The sequence below is a fragment of the Eschrichtius robustus genome, chromosome 14, assembly GCF_028021215.1.
Source record: "Eschrichtius robustus isolate mEscRob2 chromosome 14, mEscRob2.pri, whole genome shotgun sequence".
NCBI classification, from domain to species: domain Eukaryota; kingdom Metazoa; phylum Chordata; class Mammalia; order Artiodactyla; family Eschrichtiidae; genus Eschrichtius; species Eschrichtius robustus.
The window spans coordinates 24,375,707-24,395,273 of NC_090837.1; the positions used below are offsets into that span (position 1 = coordinate 24,375,707).

At 45.5% G+C, this 19,567-nt stretch overlaps 1 long non-coding RNA gene across 8 annotated transcripts in view; it reads right to left on the reverse strand.

The window, feature by feature from the left end:
• Positions 1-19,359, reverse strand: part of LOC137776261 (uncharacterized) — a 370,431-nt gene extending 351,072 nt beyond the window's left edge. For all 8 annotated transcript variants that reach the window (XR_011076189.1, XR_011076182.1, XR_011076184.1 and 5 more), the window contains exon 1: positions 19,079-19,359. This is a non-coding gene — a long non-coding RNA (uncharacterized lncRNA). The remainder of the gene's footprint in view (positions 1-19,078) is intronic.
• Between the last annotated feature and the right edge of the window lie 208 nt (positions 19,360-19,567).

A 19,567-nucleotide genomic window follows, 5' to 3' on the forward strand; every position in this document is an offset into this window, starting at 1 on the left:
CATACTTTTTTATTGAAGTATAGTTGATTTACAATGTTGTGTTAGTTTCAGGTGTAGAGGACCGTGATTCAGTTATATATATCCTTTTCAGGTTCTTTCCCCTTATAGGTTATTACAGAATATTGAGTATGGCTCCCTGTGCTATACAGTAGGTCCTTGTTAGTTATCTATTTTATATATAGTAGTATGTATATGTTAATCCCAACCTCCTAATTTATCCCTCTCCCTCTTCCCCTCAGTTAACACATATTTTTAAAAATCAACTCTGCACCAGACTCTGTCCTCAGCACTGGAGATATGACAACAGAAAACCAAGCCCCTGTTCTAAGAAGCTTATGTTTTAGTGAGAGACAGAGACCATACATAAGTTAGCTGTAAGTGAGAGGTCCAGAGATGTATTGATAAGCGCTAAAAGGAAAATCAAATGGATGATAGGGGTGGAGTGATTGGGGAGGGGTCAGAGAGACCTCTCCAGGGTGATGGTTGAACTTGGAGCTTAATGATGAGAAGTAACTGGACTTGCAAAGTCCTAGGGGAAGAGGGCTCCAGACAGAGGAAGTGTGAAAGCCTTAGTGTTTTGAGGCCACAAAGGAAGGAAATGTGGCTCATGTACTTTCGGTGGGGAGAGGCGGGGAAGGAGACCCAGTTGAGCTGTGAAGGGCCATGGCCATGAGTTAGAACCGTAGGGGGGAATTATATCTGATTTTCCGTGTCAATGATGGCTCTTGCTGCTGGGTGGAGGATAGATCATAGGGTGAAAAAGAATACTGAGGGACCCCTTAGGAAGCTGTGGCAACAGTTGAGAGGAGGTGAAGGTGACCCCGCTGACAGTTTCAGAGCAGGGTTGCAAGCACAGACCAGAACGATTCTTGAGGGCTGGAAAGGAACTGTGAGACAGTAAGGCATCCATCCACCTGCAGTTGTGCAAATCATAGTCAAGCCTCCTCAAGACAGCAAAGATGGCAGTGTTTCCTACTGTTGTAAAAGCCTTTCACAGAAGGAGATCATTCCCGCCTTCCTAAAACCACAGTATCTTGGAAATGGAGGGATTCCAGGGGTCTCCTAGTCCAATTCCTCACACTTCCCTTCCTCTGACTTCTTTCTGGTTGCCCTCAAAGCATCTCCAGTGAGGAACTAGCCAGGTTACACTTGCATATCCCAATAATGGGGAGCTCACTACCTCTTAGAGCTCTGTACAATCATCCTTTGACTAAGTAAGTTAAACCTGTTTCCTTAATATTTCCATCCCAATTTTACCCTCCAAGAAAAAAAGAAAGAAATAACTTGTGTAGACCATTCATGTTACTGAGGATAGCCTTTCATAAATTGAGAGCATCTCTTCTGGATGGAACAGAAAATCCCTCCACAGCTCTACCCTCAATTCCTCACCTGTGTGAGCAGCCCACACAATGTCAGACATCAAGTCATGCAACATATCACAGAATGGGTGGGATGTACTTTCAGCATGTCAGTGAAGTCAGCCGTGTATAGTGCCTGGCAAAGAGTAGCCTCCCTCTGCTTTTGTGGTCATTGTTATTATTATTTTCATTGTTATTGTCAATGGGAATAGTAGTGTTATTGTCAATGGGAATAGTAGTGTTGTATTTTTTAATAGTGTTGTATTATTAAAGCTTCTTCTGTTTGAACATCTGCCCTGTGTGCCCATCTGAATTTCTTCAGGTATCAGACAACAGATGACATTTATTCTCATACTTTTATCACTTTGCACCTGCTGTTCCTTCTCCTTCCAACACCCTTCCCTCCTTCATTCTCTTGAACAGTATTAACCATTCAGGACTTGTCCCAGGCACCACCTTCTCCATGCAGTCCTCTTTATCTCTCTCTGCCCCTTATCTTTTACACACGCACACACACACAAATGCACTCACACAGCCCAGTGAGGCCCTTCCTCTTCTGTACATTTCACCATCAAAGCATTTCATGAAGTGGGCTTACAATTTTTTGCCCCTTGGGCAGCAGTTCCTAGGTCAAAGATGGTGGCTTCCAATCTATGGTGGCTTCATGTGAAGGGAATACCACCATGGCTATGACAGGTTGGGTGCTCACTGCGTACCAGCCCCGTGCTATCCATTTTCCCTTGTCTCATGGCATTTCAGTCTCACAAATATCCTAGAACGCAGGTACTACTGTCATCCCATTTAACAGAAAAGAAAACTGAGGCTTTGAGAGGTCAAGTGACTTTTCACCTGGTTATCCGTTGGTCTTGGTGCCCATGTCACTCCCTCAGGAAAGCCCTTCCTGGCCAACCCCCCACGGAAGCCAGTCCCTGATACAGGGAGACCTGTGACTCCCTGACATAACCCTCAGCCCAGCTTGTAAACGTGACTTTCTTTGTGCCATTATTTGACGATGTCTGTCTTCCTCACTAGACTCCCAGCTCCATGGAGTCAGGAACTGGGTCTGCCTGTTTCTTCTTGGTATTTCCAGAGCATAATACACAGTACGTGCCCAAAAATAATTGTGGAAGAAGAATAGAGAGAAAGACAGGGAAGAAGGGCACACCAAAAGAATTAAGAAGGTGAAAACAGATCCTCCTGGGGCTCCTTTTCCAGTTGTGTAATTCTAGAATTGCGTGGGAGAAGAGGACTTCAGGGTCTGACATCTTCCGCCTGGAAGAAGCAAGGCCCTCCGCAGTCTTCCCTACCTGCCATGAGCCTTTCTCTGTAGGTTCTTTGGCCTGCAGACCAGAGTCTCCTGAGCTCCAGGGGTCTGCTCTCTGCCACCTGCGTGCCTTCCCTTCAACCTTAACCAAGCTAAGCTGTCTCGGCCCCTTGCCTCCCTGCTGGGAGCTGGAGAAGCAATTAATCCTGAAGAGTCCCCCACTGCTCTTGGGATCCAGAGACTCCTGGGAGCCTGGCAGCTGTGTGCGCTCACATCTGGGAGCTGTGGAGGAACCGCCCAGCCTGCTCTGAGCACAGGCTGACCTGTCAGGGTGCTCAGGAGGGGATGCCCCCTGGGGTCAGGAGCAGAGACAGTTCTGGGAGAAGGCACTAAGGCACTTGTCTTCCTCCTCCCACGACTGTCTAGTGCAGGTCACTTAACCTCTCTGAATCTGGGAAATAAGAGTAACTCCTTTTCAAAACTGTTGAGGACATTAATGGAGATAATTCACATAAAGGGCTAATCACAATGCCTAGTACATAGCAACACTCAGCAAATGAGAGCTATTATCATTTTACGTACTATTATCTATAGCTCTTAGGGCTGTGTTAGGACTAAATGAGATAATGTAACTAAAGCTTCTAGATAGAGCCCAGCACAGAGTAGTTGCTCAATAATCATTAATTCCCATCCCAAATCTGGAGTGCCACCAGTTAAATGGAACTGGAGTTTCCACCCATCATATGGTATACATTTAACCTTCTAAATGTTCCTAATATTTAGATGGATGGATGGATGGGTGGATGGATGGATGGATGGATGACGGATGATGGATGGATGGATGGATGGGTGAATAGGTAAATCTCAAGTAACATGATGCACATTTTCATGGTGACATGGTGTACTTTCAAGTTATTTTTCAGAACAACACAAAGCTCACACAAATGCCAAAATTTAAGCACCTTTTTTCTAAACCTTCTGATTATCTCATTCTTTTTCTTCCCCTGGTATTATACTTTCCTCCAAACATGCACGTAGTCCTTCTCTGAGCTAATTCAGCACTGCTTACAGACAAGGAACACTATTATTATTGCCATTTGACACATGAGGAAACATAAGCACAGATAGGTAAGGAAGAAAGCCCTGCAGTTAGCAAGTGCTAGAACCAAGGTTCCAACCCAAATCTGTTTGACTGCAAAACCTCCACCTCCTCTTTCACAAAACCTCCATCTTAAAAGAGGAAAATGAGACCTAGCAAGGGCAGGTGGCTAGTCCAAGGTCACACACATAGTTGAGGTCCAGAGCCCAGGCTAGAATGCCCTCTCTTGGCTCCTACCACCAGCCAGATTCCAGAGCAATCTTTTCAAAGATTCTCTTGGAGTCCTCTCTCCCTGGTGTGGCCATCTGTCTTTCCAGGCTTGGGGGAGTCCTGGGCGCACTTTGTGGCCATCAGCAACATAAAACGGGTGAAAATATTTCAGTTAGATTTTCTCCTCTTGATGGGTGAGAATTTTCCAGGTCTGGGCACCTTTGAAATCTCCCAACGTCAGCCATCATCAGCTGTAACTGGCACCTCTGCTAATAAATTGAGAATGTCACATCTCCCAAACTGCATTATTACCGTTTATAATTTTGATTGTTCATTTGCATACGAAAATTAGTCCTGTGACATGCGTGAATTTTATTTTATTCTTGAACTAATTATAAACAAGAATGCCACATTATTTACATAACTAATTATTGTTCCTTATGTTCCCCTGTTTTTAAATTGGGGCCCATTCTCCATTGGTTAACTACGCAGATGAAAAATCCAAGAACATTTCTAAAGTTTAGGAACTTGTTCTATTTGCATCAAATACAAATTCCTTTGAATGAAAGATAATATGCTTCCCATTTTAATAGGCCTAAATTAGGTTGATCTTAATTTATAGTTAATTTGAATGAATAATTCCTGTCTACCTGAGTCTGTTTTTTCAGCAGCTCGTTGTAAATGTTTATTAACCCATAAATCTGCTGCCTTCCTTTAGGAGGTGATTTTAAGGTCCCCCCCACAAAACTAGAGGGCATGTGGTGCAGAGAAAAAAAAGGCATAAGAGCAGTTAAGAAACCCTTGTACAAGTCCCTATGCTGTAAGTCACATACTGTGTGCCTTTGGGCAAATACCTAACCCTCTCTGAGCCTCAGGTTTCTCAGTCATTAAATGAGTGGACTGCATTAGATGGTTACTAAGATTTTGACCCTCTCTAACATTACAGGGCTGTGGGAAGGTAGAGAAGTCTAGCATTTTTTGCACCCTATATCTGATATTATCTTCTTCATCTTACCTTTGATTATACCTGCTCCCAAATCTCTCTATTGATCAGCATCTTAAATCTGTCTCCCCTCATGAGGAGTTGACCCATTTTGTTGGCCACTATAAATAAGGGGGAAAAGATTCTACCCAGAAGAGGACTGGAAGGGTTACCATGCTAATGGTGGTATTCCAGGCATAGTGAACCTTTGGGAAGACAAGGGTTGTGCAGATCGCATTGCTGGGACTCCTAGGCATCAATCACACGATGAAGATATGAACCACGCTGCTGTGTGTACAGGGGAAAGAACTTTGGAGTGTGAAAGGCCTGGATTTTAACCTCTATTTTGTCCCTTCCTCTGAACGAGGACTTCACCTCTCTGAGACTCAGCGTGTTAGAACAACAATCCTACCTACTTCCGGGAGATTGCTGGAGAATTAAATGAGATAATAAAGTGCAAATTGTCTGGGACACAGCTGGTGCTCAAAGGCTAAATCCTGCCCTTTCCTGCTCCTAAACTGACCTCTGAAGGTGAGGAATGATACATATATCGAATGCTTTCTAGGTGCTGCTTCTTCAGATTTTGGCCCAAGAGTCACTACTTCAGGCAAGCTTTCTCTGACCTCCATGGTCGAACTCCTCCCTGGAGACTCTCAGAGATCCATGCACCTCCATTCACTGCAGTGATCACAACTGCAATTTCACATTTCTCTGTGTGGTGTCTAACTCGACGGTTACCACCACCCTCCTACGACCAACAGAGGTAGGTACATGTCTGTTTTTGTCTCCAATATATCCCTCAAGTCCTGGCACCTAGCTAGCCCTCAATAAGTATTTGATGAGATCAGGACTAAGCACTTGTCCTAGAACACCTTACTGAATCTTTATAAGAATGGGCTCTGCTACTATCATACCCATTTGCAGATGAGGGAACTGAGGCTCAGAGAAGGGACATTCCCTGCCCAAGGTTACAAGTAGAGCAAATGGTAGATCCTGGATTTGAACTCAGACCTGTTTGACATTGAAGAAACTCAATCTCTTAAACTGTTTATCCCTCATCCAGAGACAGAAGAAAATAGAGGGCCAACAAGGCTGGAATGAGCGGTTCCTGCCTCCAAAAGTCATCCAAAGTTTCTTGTTTTGCCCAACTGCTTAAAAGGATGGTGACCGGCCTGTGAGGCATTCCTCAGCTGGAGCGGGGCGGGGGGGTGTCTCTGCAGTCCTCGAGAAAAAGGAAGGCAGGCTGAACAGTGCCGACACCGCGTAACATTTCTCCATAACCAGTAACTAAGGACCCGCCTCGCCTGGTAAGAAGTGTAGGCACAGTGCCAACAGCACAATCCTCCTGCAGGGTCCACCTGCCTCTGACCACCCCGTTCTTGTTCTCAGATTTCCCCCATAGGAAAATATGACCCTCCCCAGAGCGGACAATCACGTTGACTCTTAAATTCAATCATGCATTTACTGAGAATTGCTGCTTCAGATGTCCCACTGGATGCTGGAGACAGGGATAAATAAGATGCAGTTTTAAAAGTCCACAGCTTAGATGGGGAGTTCAAGGAGATGGCCTGGATAACCTTTTCCCAGACCGTACTATCTCCCAGACCCTGCATCCCTCTCCCACCCCACTGTTGAGGCCACTTGACCCCAAACACCCATCCTCTCAGATATGACCAACTAACAGTTCCTCCACAGCTTCTATTACAACAGGCGAGGAAAGGAAAACTAATCCCCCTTTACCTCATCCCAGATTCTGAGATTCTTTTTGGCTCAGGCAGGGAAAAACTGCCACAGTCCTGGGACTGAGAACTTAAGACTTCAGGCAGACACGTTTTATATCACATGACCACCCCATCTCCCCAGCCAGAGCTGATTGTACCAAGGGTGGTCACCTGACTGAAAGGCAGCCAATCCATAGGCCTATGTACCCAGCTCTATGCCAGGCACTTTGCCCCTCTGAGACCCTCCACCACATTGGATGTTTGGTTGCTTCAGGTGAATACTTGATTATCTACCATGTGCCAGGTCTGCACAGAGGAGGAAAAAAACCTCAAATCTGCTACATTTTGTGGTAGGTTGCAAAAATGACCACTGCCTCCATGCCCTTTGCCATGTGATCTTGTAGTGCCCACCCACTCTGATTCTGAGGTCCACCACGTGACTTGCTCTGACCAATGGGAACTTAGCAAATGGGAACATGGCTGGCCTAGGCTGCTGGAGGATGGGGCAGAGCTGAATCACCCCAGGCACCTCAGCAGGGGCCATCCCGACAGCCCACAACCAGCCCATGAGCAAGCCCAGGCAAGACCAGAAGGACAACCCAGCCTAGCCCAGCTTGCCTGAGCCATAAACATTATTGCTGTCCACCACTGAGGTTTATGGTTGTTTGACAGGATAAATTTTTTCCAGGTTTATTGAGATATAATTGACATATAACATTGTGCAAGTTTAAAGTGTCCAATGTGTTGATTTGAAATACTTATATATTGCCAAATGATTATGTCACATAAGTGCCATTTCTGTTTTGTGGTGAGAACATTTAAGATCTATTCTCTTAGTAGCTTTCAGGTATATAATATAGAATTATTAACTATAATCACCATGCTGTACATTAGATCCCCAAAACGTATTCTTTTTATAACTAGAAGTTTATCATCTTTGACCAACATCTACCCATTTCCCCCACCCCCCAACCACTCTACTCTCTATGTGTTTGGCGTTTTTAGATTCCACATGTAAGTGATGTCATGCAGTATTTGTCTTTCTCTGTCTGACTTATTTCATTTAGCATAATGCCCTCAAGGTTCATCCATGTTGTCACAAATGGCAGGATTTCATTCTTTCTCATGGCTGAATAATATTCCATTGTGTGTGTATATGTATATATGCCACCTCTTCTTTAGCCATTAATCCATTAATGGATACTTAACGTTGTTTCCATGTCTTGGCTACTGTGAATAATGTTGCAATCAACATGGGAGTGCAGATATCTCTTCAAAATCCTTTTTAATTCCCTTTGGATATACACCCAGAAGTGGGATTGCTGGATCATATGGTAGTTCTATTTTCAACTGGTCCATACTGTTTTCCATAGTGGCTATGCCGATTTACATTCCCACCAACAATGCACAAGAGTTCCCTTTTCTCCACATCCTCACCATAACTTACCTCTTGTCTTTTCGATGATAGTCATCCTAACAGCTGTAAGGATATATCTCACCGTAGTTTTGATTTGCATCTTCCTGGTGATTAGTGATGTTGAGCACCTTTTCATGTATCTTTCACAGCATTAGTGTGTCAATGGGTAACCAATACACATGTGTATATCATTTTATACTTCACCAAGCCACTTCCCATAAATCATTTCATCAGAGCCTCCACTGCTTCATCCATAAAAAGGGATGAATTCCTTTCTCTAGCTCACACAATTAGCAACAGAGCCCCTGTTCTCATATTCATTCATTCCCACATTCACACAATATAATAAACAGTAATCACCTACTCTGTACCAATCATTGTTCTAGATGTTGGGTTTTCAGCAGGAAAAAAAAAATAAAAGATCCCTGCACTCATTGAGCTTAAATTCAATTTCCCTTTTAACATTCAGTCAGTCCCTCAGTCATCATACACTCAATGAACACTTACTGTGTCTGGCACTCTATAGGCAAGTGAGGTCTGTTCCTTGCCCTTGAGGGTCTGAGAGTCTCAAGGGGGCAGATACAACTTGGGTTGTTGCCTATCACACCCACAAGACAGGACTTCTAAAGAAATGAATAACAGAGACATGAACTCCAAATAGGTCACAAATGTGCGATTAAAATAAATCAGGTTTGGTTGGGGGCAGAAGTGGAAGTTAAATCCTTGTTCTCCTGGCCTGGGAGGGGCTTTGCATTCACACAATGACCCTTCTGCTAAATTGATACATTAATTTGTTCAAACAATCGTTTCTGTAATTAAACAGAGAGTGCTGAGGAGAACCTACAACAAAGGTGTCTTATTTAACTCTGTGAGTGGGAATCCGGTGACCTCTCCCCCAGTCTGTTCAGCAATCAGACAGTGGATATAGGACCATTAATTGGGTGTTTTAGGTACAGACACCGTTGTCCAAGCAGTCATGGAGCTAAGTGGCCCCAAAGTTGCCAATGAACTCTAGTCTATGGCTTAAAGACGCAGCCTTTGTTTTTCCAAGTCTCAGTATCTATTTATTATGCAAAGAGGTTTGGAATTGGAGAGGACCATAATTAGAACGAGTAGCAACTCTCACTTAGTGTAGACAACCTTTTTAGGGTATTCCTGAGAGATGGGGGCCCTCCGAGCTTCTCACAAATCAAAAAAAAAATAAGTCCATCAATAAAGCACTCATCACTTTATAAGGAAATGGAACCAAAACACAATGAGATACCCATGTAAGGAGCTAAGCTCATCAGACTCAGACCTCGGGCATTAATTGGCTGCTGCCCTTCTTTCCACTAGAGCTCAGCTGGGGGCGGTGGGGGGTGGGGGTGGGGGTTGCATCTCTGTCCAAGGTCCTTAAGTGAGATCTCTGCTCTCTCAATCACCCTGCAGTTTCTTTGACCACTTGAACCGTAGTAAGAAAGAAAGGAGGAAGGGCAGAGAGGGAGGGAGAGGAAGAAAGAGACAGAGAGACAGAATTGGAGAAAAACGACTGTTTTGACATGGTTTTCAAGTAACTGCCGTTACCAAGAAAGAAAACTGTTTTCCTTTGTAAAGTCAAGAGAGCACTTGCTTCCCCTTCACCTCCCCCAACACTGTGTTTGTGAGTACAAGGCTGTCAGCCTGTGGTTTTGTTATGTTCAAATTCCCATGTTGAGACTTGGCCCTGCACGGGCCTTGGGTTGAAGAGAATGTCCAGGATCCCAGCTTTAGTGACTAAGGAAGGCTGCTTCTAGTCTCGTCAATAGGGTTTGGACTATGACCAACTACCATACTGCTATCATCCCCTAGAAAGGGTACGAGGGCGAATCAGACTGCTGAGTGCTAATCTTGGTTCTGCATGCACACGCTGTGTTACCAGGGACAAGCATCTTTCCCTCTCTGGCTCTCAGGTATTATAACTTCAAAGTCAGGAGTCAAGCTAAATGGATTTGAGGTCATCCATCCCTCTGCTGACATTCTGAAATTCCTCATGCCAATTTTTTTCCAGGAGTGAAAGAAATGACCACATTTCTCACTTAAAATGGCCAAAAAAGCATTTCTCCACTATTAGGCAACTACTGGGCCAAGCAGCAGAAATGGAAGAATGTAAGTTCCTCAGCATAAGAAATACATCTTTGCCTCCCACAAGGCAAAATGCTGACCATCCAGAGCTTTCTGTGTTCACTATTTTACTCACTTCTCACAGCAACCCTGAGAGGTGAACACTGTTGTAATCCCCAATTTACAGATAAGAAAACTAAAGCCCAAGAGATGAAGTGACTTGTTCAAGGTCACCTAGAGGAGCTGGCACTCTAAGCCCTAGCTGTCTCAGTCCAAATTATTTTCACTATACTGGGCTTCTACACGAGGGTCATTGTGAACATACAACCTACCCTGATGAGACCCACTGACCTCAGGGAGAACGTCCAGGCTCCCTCAGCCCCTCTGAACTGGCTCTGTCCTGACTTCCCGGGTAACACATCCTCACTAAGGCCTCTGCCAACTAGTTTTTCTTCTTGGATACAGGTTATGCCAAGCTGCAGTCCCAAGCACAGGGACCGAATGAAGGCCGGTTTTTAATTAGGAGGCCCATGATTGTTTGCTGTGACTTCGATAATAAGATTGTGAGACCTGGGGAAATGATTAAACAAGCAGAGAGGTAACAAGCCTTGCTCAGGATTCATGCTTGAGGACCTACAGAGAGAGAAGAAGGGAGGAGGTCCCTTCTCAGGGAGTGTAGTGCTGCTTTCAGGCCCAGGGCTAAGATAAACAGGACCAGACTCTGGTCTAAGAGGGAAGCACTGGTCTGTTTCCACCCCGCCCACCCAGTGCTCCCTACAGGAAGGAAAGCTACTCTGTCTTCGGTCCATGTCTGCCCAGCCAGGGAAAGGTTTCTTAGAGCATTAAGTGTCAGAGCTGAAAGGGACCTGAAGACCCCAGGTGAAGGCCACCCACTATCCTCCAAGCATGTGCCAGCTCCAAACATGACAAAGGATTTTCCTTGACTGAGACAAGATCTGTGTCCCTGTATTCTCTCTTTAGACATCCACTGAGCACATATTCACTCAAGTTTAGATTCTGTGTCAGACACTGGACTAGATTCTGGGGACATCATGGCGAACAGGAAGAGTCTTGTCTTCAGTGGGGGCAGCGACATGGCTCACATTCCCCAAGTCTACTCCTTGCCAGATATAACACATACAGTTTAGTCACTTGTTTCTTTTAAAACACAGTTCTGGTCACTCACCTATTTGTCATCCGAGAGTTACAAATCTGATACATATGTCAGTCCCCTGGGAAAGACAATCATGTCCCACCCACCTCACGCACACCCCAGACCCAAACTCAAACGCATGCAATTCAACCATTCAAAAGACAGTTACTGAGGTCTTACCAGGTGCCAAGGGGCCAACTGTGAATAAAAAAAACATGAATTTTGCCTCCCTGGAGTTTTCGGTCTGCTGAGAATGAGAGGCATTCATCAAACAGGCATAGAATAAATATATTCATGCCACTGGTGCCATGTGTGATGGTGGAAATGAACAGGTACAGTAAGGGAGGCTCATACGCAGGGGTGGGGACTGACCCAGCTAGGAGGCGCTGGAGGCGGGGTGGAGGGTGGGGGAGTTTCTAGGAGAAGGTGAGCTTTAGACCAAGGCCTGAAAGATGAGAGGCTGCAGTCACATGACGCTCAGAGAGAAGGATGAGCAGAGGGAGGCCCCAAGGCGACCACAGGGATGGTCCATCTGAAGACATGAAAAGAGGCCTTGAGATTGGAGTAAGGTTGTTAAGGGTGGAATATCCCAGGATGGGGTCGGCAAAGAAGCCACAGTCATGTGGGTCCTTGTCTGCCAAGCGAAGCCCTTTGGGATTTTCTCTAAGTGCAATGGGAAGCCACTGAAAGTCAGAAGCAGGAAATGGTGTGAGCTAATTCACATTTTAGACCATAGCGGGGAAGAGGCAAGTGCAGAAGAAGAGAGAGGCAGGAAGAGGGGGGCTGCTGCAGGGGGTCACGTCCCCACATATTCACACACCCTCCCCCTTCACCCTTTTCACACTCACAGAGCTTCAAGAGAAAGTGTGCAGAGAGATAGCTGGTCTGTGTGCAGGCCGGAACATGGAGAGCCTAGAAGGAGTTGGGAGACCTTACTTCTTTTTTTAAAATTTATTTTATTGAAGTATAGTTGATTTACAATGTTGTGTTAATTTCTGCTCTACAGCAAAGTGATTCAGTTTTTTATATATATATATATATATATATATATACACACACACACACATATATATATATATACACACACACACATTCTTTTTCATATTCTTTTCCATTATGGTTTATCACAGGGTATTGAATATAGTTCCCTGTGCTATACAGTAGGACCTTGTTGTTTATCCATCCTATATATACTAGTTTGCATCTGCTAATCCCAAACTCCCAATCCAACCCTCCCCCACCCCCACCTTGGCAACCACAAGTCTGTTCTCTATGTCTGTGAGCCTGTTTCTGCTTCATAGGTAAGTTCATTTGTGTCATATTTTAGATTCCACATATAAGTAATATCATATGGTATTTGTCTTTCTCTTTGTGACTTACTTCGCTTAGTATGATCATCTCTAGGTCCATCCATGTTGCTGCAAATGGCCTTATTTCATTCTTTTTTATGGCTGAGTAGTATTCCACTGTATGTATATATATATATATATATATATATATATATATATATATATATATATATATATGTACCATATCTTCTTTATCCATTCATCTGTTGTTGGACATTTCGGTTGTTTCCATGTCTTGGCTATTGTAAACAGTGCTGCATAGGGGTGCATATAATCTTTTTGAATTATAGTTTTGTCTGGATATATGCCCAGGAGTGGGATTGCTGGATCATATGGCAACTCTATGTTTAGTTTTTTGAGGACACTCCATACTGTTCTTCATAGTGGCTGCACCAATTTACCTTCCCACCAACAGTGTAGGAGGGTTCCCTTTTGGGAGACCTTATTTCTAATCTTTCTGTTTGGTCCCTGGACCTCAGCCCCTTTATCTTGAAGAGTAAGAATAACACATGTATGGGACCTTAGAAGGTCCCTTGAAACAGGATTCTGTGTGTGAGGCTTCTATTCCCTACAGAATTGAACATTGTAAAAAGTAATGAGCTGCCCATCACTAGAGGTATTCAAGCAGAAGCTGAGCAACTACATGGGTGGGAAACTCAAATAGAAAGAATGAAGCTAAACAATTATTTATCTCCTACTGCCAGTTATCAGGACAAATGTTTGTATACCTTCCTTATGCTTTTAACAAAAATGTGAGGTCAGAATTATTAGCCCCCTTTTACAGATGAGAGAACTGAGGCCTACACAAACAAAGTGACTTGCCTAAGGTCACTCAGCGAGCAATGAGGAAAGCTAACACGTTTCAGATGCTAATTGCTTCTCAGGTGTTATACCATTTAATCTCCCAACAATACTACGAAGACAACAGTACTTCGTCCCTGTTTTAGAAATGAGAAAACAGAGGCCAGGAGAAGTTAGATGAGTCACCCAGTGTCCCACAGTAAGGAAGTAAGGATGTCCACATTCTACCTCCAGAGCCCTGATTTCTGACTCTCAACACCAAATTCTCTCCTAAAACTCCAACTCTCACTTTCAAAGTCAATTCTGGCTGACTCCAGAGTTCATCCTCTATGTTCTGCCCATGTAGCACCTCCTTGGCCCCCTGGGGATCTGTGAATTCCCTTCTGTATTATTTTCCTAGGCTGCTGTAACAAAGCACCACAAATTGGGCAGCTTAGAACAACAGAAATTTATTGTCTCACAGTTCTGAGGCCAGAAGTCCAAAATCAAGACGTCAGCAGGACCAGGCTCCCTCTGAAGACCTTAGGGAAGGGTCCCTTCCAGGCTCCTCTCCCAGCTTCTGGCAGTTCCTTGGCTTGTGGCAGCATAACTCCAGTCTTCACATGGAGTTCTCCCTATGTGTGTGTCTCCAAAGCTCTCCCTTTTATAAGGACATCAGACATATTGGACTAGGAGTCCACCCTACTCCAGTATGACCTCAACTTGACTACTCACATCTACAACGATCTTATTTCTAAATAATGTCACAGTCTAAGGTACTGGGGTTTAAGGCTTCCACATAGGGATTTGGGATGGGGACACACAATTCAACCTATAACTCCTTCCAAACCCATGTGTCTTTGCCTATGGGGAACAGGTGAGTAATGAGGCTCTGATGGACCCTGGACCGCTACAGACATCATGTTCCCTCCCTCCATTCTGCACCACCCGCCAGCCTCACGCCTCTGTCCCAGATGCCCAAGGCTCTGCTTTGGGTCCTGGTGTCATCCTGTATTTGTGACAGCCTGGGGCTTGGCTCCCTCCACAGAGGAGCAGCCAGGAAACAGGGAGGAAACTCTCATCCCTTCCAGGGGAGGCGGGCGAATATTTCATACGGTGCAAGAGAGTGGAATTCCATACAGCCACCTCCTGCAAATGCAACATGACACCTCGTAATGGGGCAATATCAGTACAAATCCGGCCTCGCGGCAGCCCAGAACCTCCCAGTAATTCCTCACATATTGTGCTCATGTTACTGTAAATACAATCGCCAAACTCAGGCTTCCACTGCAGCCAACTGATCAGAAAGGATCACCCCCATTTCTGCAGCTGAGAAGACTGAGGCCCACAGAAGGTAACTGACCCTTGATCACACAGCAGGTGAATCTTCCCCAGCTGGGCAAGAGCCAAAGAAGCAGAGAAGGAATGAGGAGGGTTGGTTCCCTGATGCCACATCTGGAAAGAGGTGGAAGGCGGACAGAGGGCCTCAATGGGCCAAGGCCTGAGGGAGGGGTAAGGAACAGATGTGGCTGGACAGAAAAAGAGCTAAGTGCCAGGGCACAAGCGAGAAAGAAATGGAGCCCAAGGAAGTTATTGGAGTTGGGTGGACTTGGGCAAGAGGTGAGTGGGCTGCTAGGGGTGGGAGAAATCCAAAGTCAGGCATCCAGGGGTAGGGCCTTGGGTCTTGACAGAGAGCGAGCCCAAGCCAGAGGGAGAGTGTTTTCATGCTTCCTCCTGATTGGCCCACCAGGAGGAGGCCCAGCCAATGCCTGGGAGTGTAAAGAGCATCCAATCCCTAGGATGAAAACTGAGCTTCAGGACAATCTCCTGTTTTGTTTTGGCAGAAAATCTGCAGCACTTAAGAAGGAACCAAGACTGGAGCCTAGAGGTGGGAAGTGGGAGGCAGTGTTGGTTATTTTCCTTCCGGCCTCTATCCCAAGCCCATTCTCCTTCCTTCCCTGCTCTGCTCTGAGTCCCAGGAGGCTGACCCATGGGGACCACATCACCTCGTCTTCTAACTTGGGGTGAGATAATGAAGCCAATGGTGGGAGGTGGGAGGAAAGCAGCCAGCGCCTGATACCAAAAAGCCAATGGAGATCTCACTACAAAGAGGAGAGGGACTTCTTGAGGATGAAGCCATCACAGAGGGAAGAGAGGTTGAAAGATAAATGCCTGCGTGCTTTATTCAGGCACCTGCATTCAGCCATGCCTGAAGGCCTCCTTCAAAAGTTTTCAATTTGATGATTCAACAAATTTCCTTTTTCCCTTAAGTTAGCCCCTGCATCCAAAAGAGTCCTGACGGGCTCGGGTGATCTTGTGGTATCACAAAATGAGCAATTCACTTGTGACTGGACCGTCCAGGGTTTTAATCCCAGCTCTGCATGACCTTGGGCAAGACACATCAATCTCTGAGTGTATCCTTTCACACCTGCAATCTCCCGGGCAGAAGAATTAAATAAAATAATACCTATAAAAGCAGCTAGGTTATACTAGATGTGCCAAATAAATGAGTTTACTGAAACTCTCCCCCCTTTCTGGGTCCCAGGATCCTAATAAGGAAAATGTGGACCCCAGCACTGATGAGTTTGTATGTTTCATGAGACCTCATACACTGTCTTATACTGCGATGCTCTCCCCGCCCCTTGGAATGTTAGTAAAAAGCTACCATTTTGTGTGATTTTTGTGCAAGTGGCATGACATCCCTGGGTATCAGTTTCCTCAAATACATTGCCTACCAAATGTTGTGAAATTGAGGTAACACATGTAAAGTCTTAGAACAGGGTCTGGGACATAATACATGCTCAATAAATGCTGGCTATTTTATTGGTGGAGGTGGTGGTTTTAAGAATAATAAGTATTGTTATTATCTCTGAGCACCTGCTCTGGTTTTGTTTATACACCGTCTCATTTAGACCTTGCCAACACAGCCCTGCGAGGTCGGTGATGATGTCCCAACCGCACAGATGGGATACAGCTCAGAGAAGCTGAGTTACTTACCTGAGTGTTGGAGCTGGGATGTGCTTAAGAACTACCCGGCATCACCTTCCTGGAGTGGTGTCCCCACCCACATTCAGCCAGCCACTATCTCTGAACTTAGAAAGGCATCTTTTTGGCACTCAGCAGGTGCAAGCCCTCCAGAGAAGTTTCCCAAGTTTGCTTCTCCAGCCATCTCCCTTTGCAAACACGCTTTCTGTTCATGTGAATGAAACCCGCTAACTGGTATGGTGTCTGCTCTAATTATAGGCTCCCCAGCCTGTGCCAAGAGGAAGCTGGTTAGTCTACACTTGAGTAGATTTCAAATCGGATTTTGTGAGTCCCCAGCATGAGGGAAGGAGGCCAAGTTCTCCTCCGGAAAAAAATAATGGGAAATGCTGGCACATGTGAGTGTTCCCAGCTCCTCTCCGGCTGGAGCAGGTGATGTCTTCTGCTCCCCAGATTACAGAGCCTTCTTTCCAGTTTCTCTACCTCTGTCTCTAGCCTTTTCCAGGAGCTGGGAAGCTGGGGGAAGGAATGGGAGAAGCAATCCGAGGTACTGAAATGGAGGAGGTATAGCAAAGTGGAAACAATACTTTGGAATCAGAGGAAACTATTCAATAAATTCTGAATGCAGCTCTGCCTCATTTCAGCTTTCACTGCCCTTCTGAGTCTCAAGCTCCTCATCTATCAAACAGGGGTGCCAACACTTTCCCCACGATGATCCAAGGATGTGTGTTGCAGTGTTTATTCAACATTTATCCAGTATCTACAGTGCGGCCTATTTTGTGCTGCATTGTCCCAGTTACAGCTATGAATAAGATGCAGTCCTGGGATCTTTAGAACTCCAGGTCAAGCTAGAAGCAAGCCATTTGATGCTTATCGCACACTGTGATGAGAGAAGGACAGGGCTCTACAGGAAGGAGGGGTACGTGATCAAGAACGGTTGCATCCCGGAAGACTTCCTGGAGGAGGTGTGTCTAGGCTGCAACCTCAAGGATGACTCAAATTAAAGGAGAACAGGACAAAGAGTGCTTTCCTTCACATGGGAAGAGTCTATGTGAGGGCCAAGATAGAACAGAAAACAACACATTTCAGAAACATCATTTAGAATGGCCAAAATCGGGGGTGGGGGTTGGGCAGGAATGGCCAAAACGGCCAAAATAAAGAAATGTTTTTTAAAAATCATGGAATTCAATACAGCCAATCAAAACAACATTGACAAAGAACACTTTTTTTTTCTCTAGTCTATCTCTGGCACTAATTTGTGAGCTTTTCAAGGGCAAAACTTTTTAAATCATATTTGTAAATCCTGTAATACTTTTTTTACATTTTTTATTTTTAGTATAATTTTATTTTTTATTGAAATATAGTTGCTGTATAGTATTATATAAGTTAGATGTACAATATAGTGAGTCACAATTTTTAAAGGTTATACTCCATTTACAATTATTATAAAATATTGGCTATATTTCCCATGTTGTACAGTATATCCCTGTAGATTATTTTATACCGAATAGTTTGTACCTCTTACTCCCCCACGCCTATATTACCCCTCTTCTCCCCATTGGTAACTGCCAGTTTGTTCTCTATGACTCTGCTTCTTTTTTGTTATATTCACTAATTTGTTGTATTTTTTAGATTCCACATATATGTGATATCATATAATATTTGTCTTTCTCTGTCTTACTTCATTCAGTATGATAATCTCTAGGTCCATCCATGTTGCTGCAAATGGCAATATTTCATTCTTTTGTATGGCTGAGTAGTACTGTCATTGTACACCATTGTACACCATTGTCTATGCACACCACATCCTCTATCCATTCATCTGCTGATGAACCCTTAGGTTGCTGCATACCTCGGCAATTGCAAATAATGCTGCTATGAACATAGGGGTGCATGTATCTGTTCGTATTAGTGGGGGTTTTTTCAGATATATACCCTTTTTTCGGATATATGCTGCATTTCTCCTTAACAAATGTTCTAAAGAGGGGCAGATGGGCCTTGATGAAAACAAAGGAAAAAAACATGACGTTTCTGCAGCATTATTGGCACCATCCCTATTCTGGCGAGAGCAACTGCACTTATCATCGGTTTTGGAATTTCAGAAACATCCTCACAGACACACCCAGAATGTCTGACCAAATGTCTGGACACTCTGTGATCCCATCAAGTTAACACATAAAACTAACCATCAAAGCGTTATAAGAGAGATCAGCCATGGTGGCCGGGTAGAAATATCTTGCGCTCACCTCCTCTCAGGATCACAACTATCTGCAGAACAACCATGGATGAGAAAGACCAGAACCTACCAGAAAAGATCTTCCACCACTAAAGAAGGAACCACAGTGAGCCGGGCAGGAGGGGTAGACTCGTGATATAGCCAAATCCCATACCCCCAGGTGGGCGACCCACACACCGGAGAATAATTACTCCGCAGAGGTTCTCCCACAGGGGTGAGACCACTGAGCCCCACGTCGGGCTCCCCAGCCCGGGGTCCTGCACAGGGAAGACGAGCCCCCAGAACATTCGGCTTTGAAGGCGGGCGGGCCTTCATTTCAGGAGTCCCAGGGGGCCGGGGGAAAGAGAGGCTTCACTCCTAAAGGGCTTAAAGTGCCCACACAAAATCTCACGCGCTCCAGGACACGGGGCAGAAGCGGTCATTTGATAGGAGCCTGGGCCAGACTTACCTGCTGGTCTTGGAAGGTCCCCGGGTGAGGCGGGGAGACTGGGGCTCATCCTGGCAGCAGCCATATTTGGGAGCTCCTTCCACTGAGGGAGGCTGATGCCGGCCTCCAGCTCCTTAGCGACAAGGCCTGGCCTCGCCCGACAGCCTGCTGGGGCCAGTGCTGGGACGCCTCAGGCCAAGCAACTAACTGGGCGGGGACACAGCCCCACCCACCAGCAGTCAGGCTGACCTAAGACCCCCTGAGCTCACTGAAGCCTCAGGACGCAGCCCTGCCCGCCAGAGGGCCCAGAACTCAGCTCCGCCCACGGCCCCAGAATCCCCTGCGCCAGGCCCCGCCCCGGGGAGCCTCTGGGCCAGCCCCACCCACCTGGGGCGGACATCAGATGCAAGAAAACCACAACCCCCAAGCCTGCGGACCCAGCCAGCTGACGGCAAGCCAGAACGTGCTCTGGGACCAGCTGGGCCCCAACCCTGCCCACTAGCAGGCCAA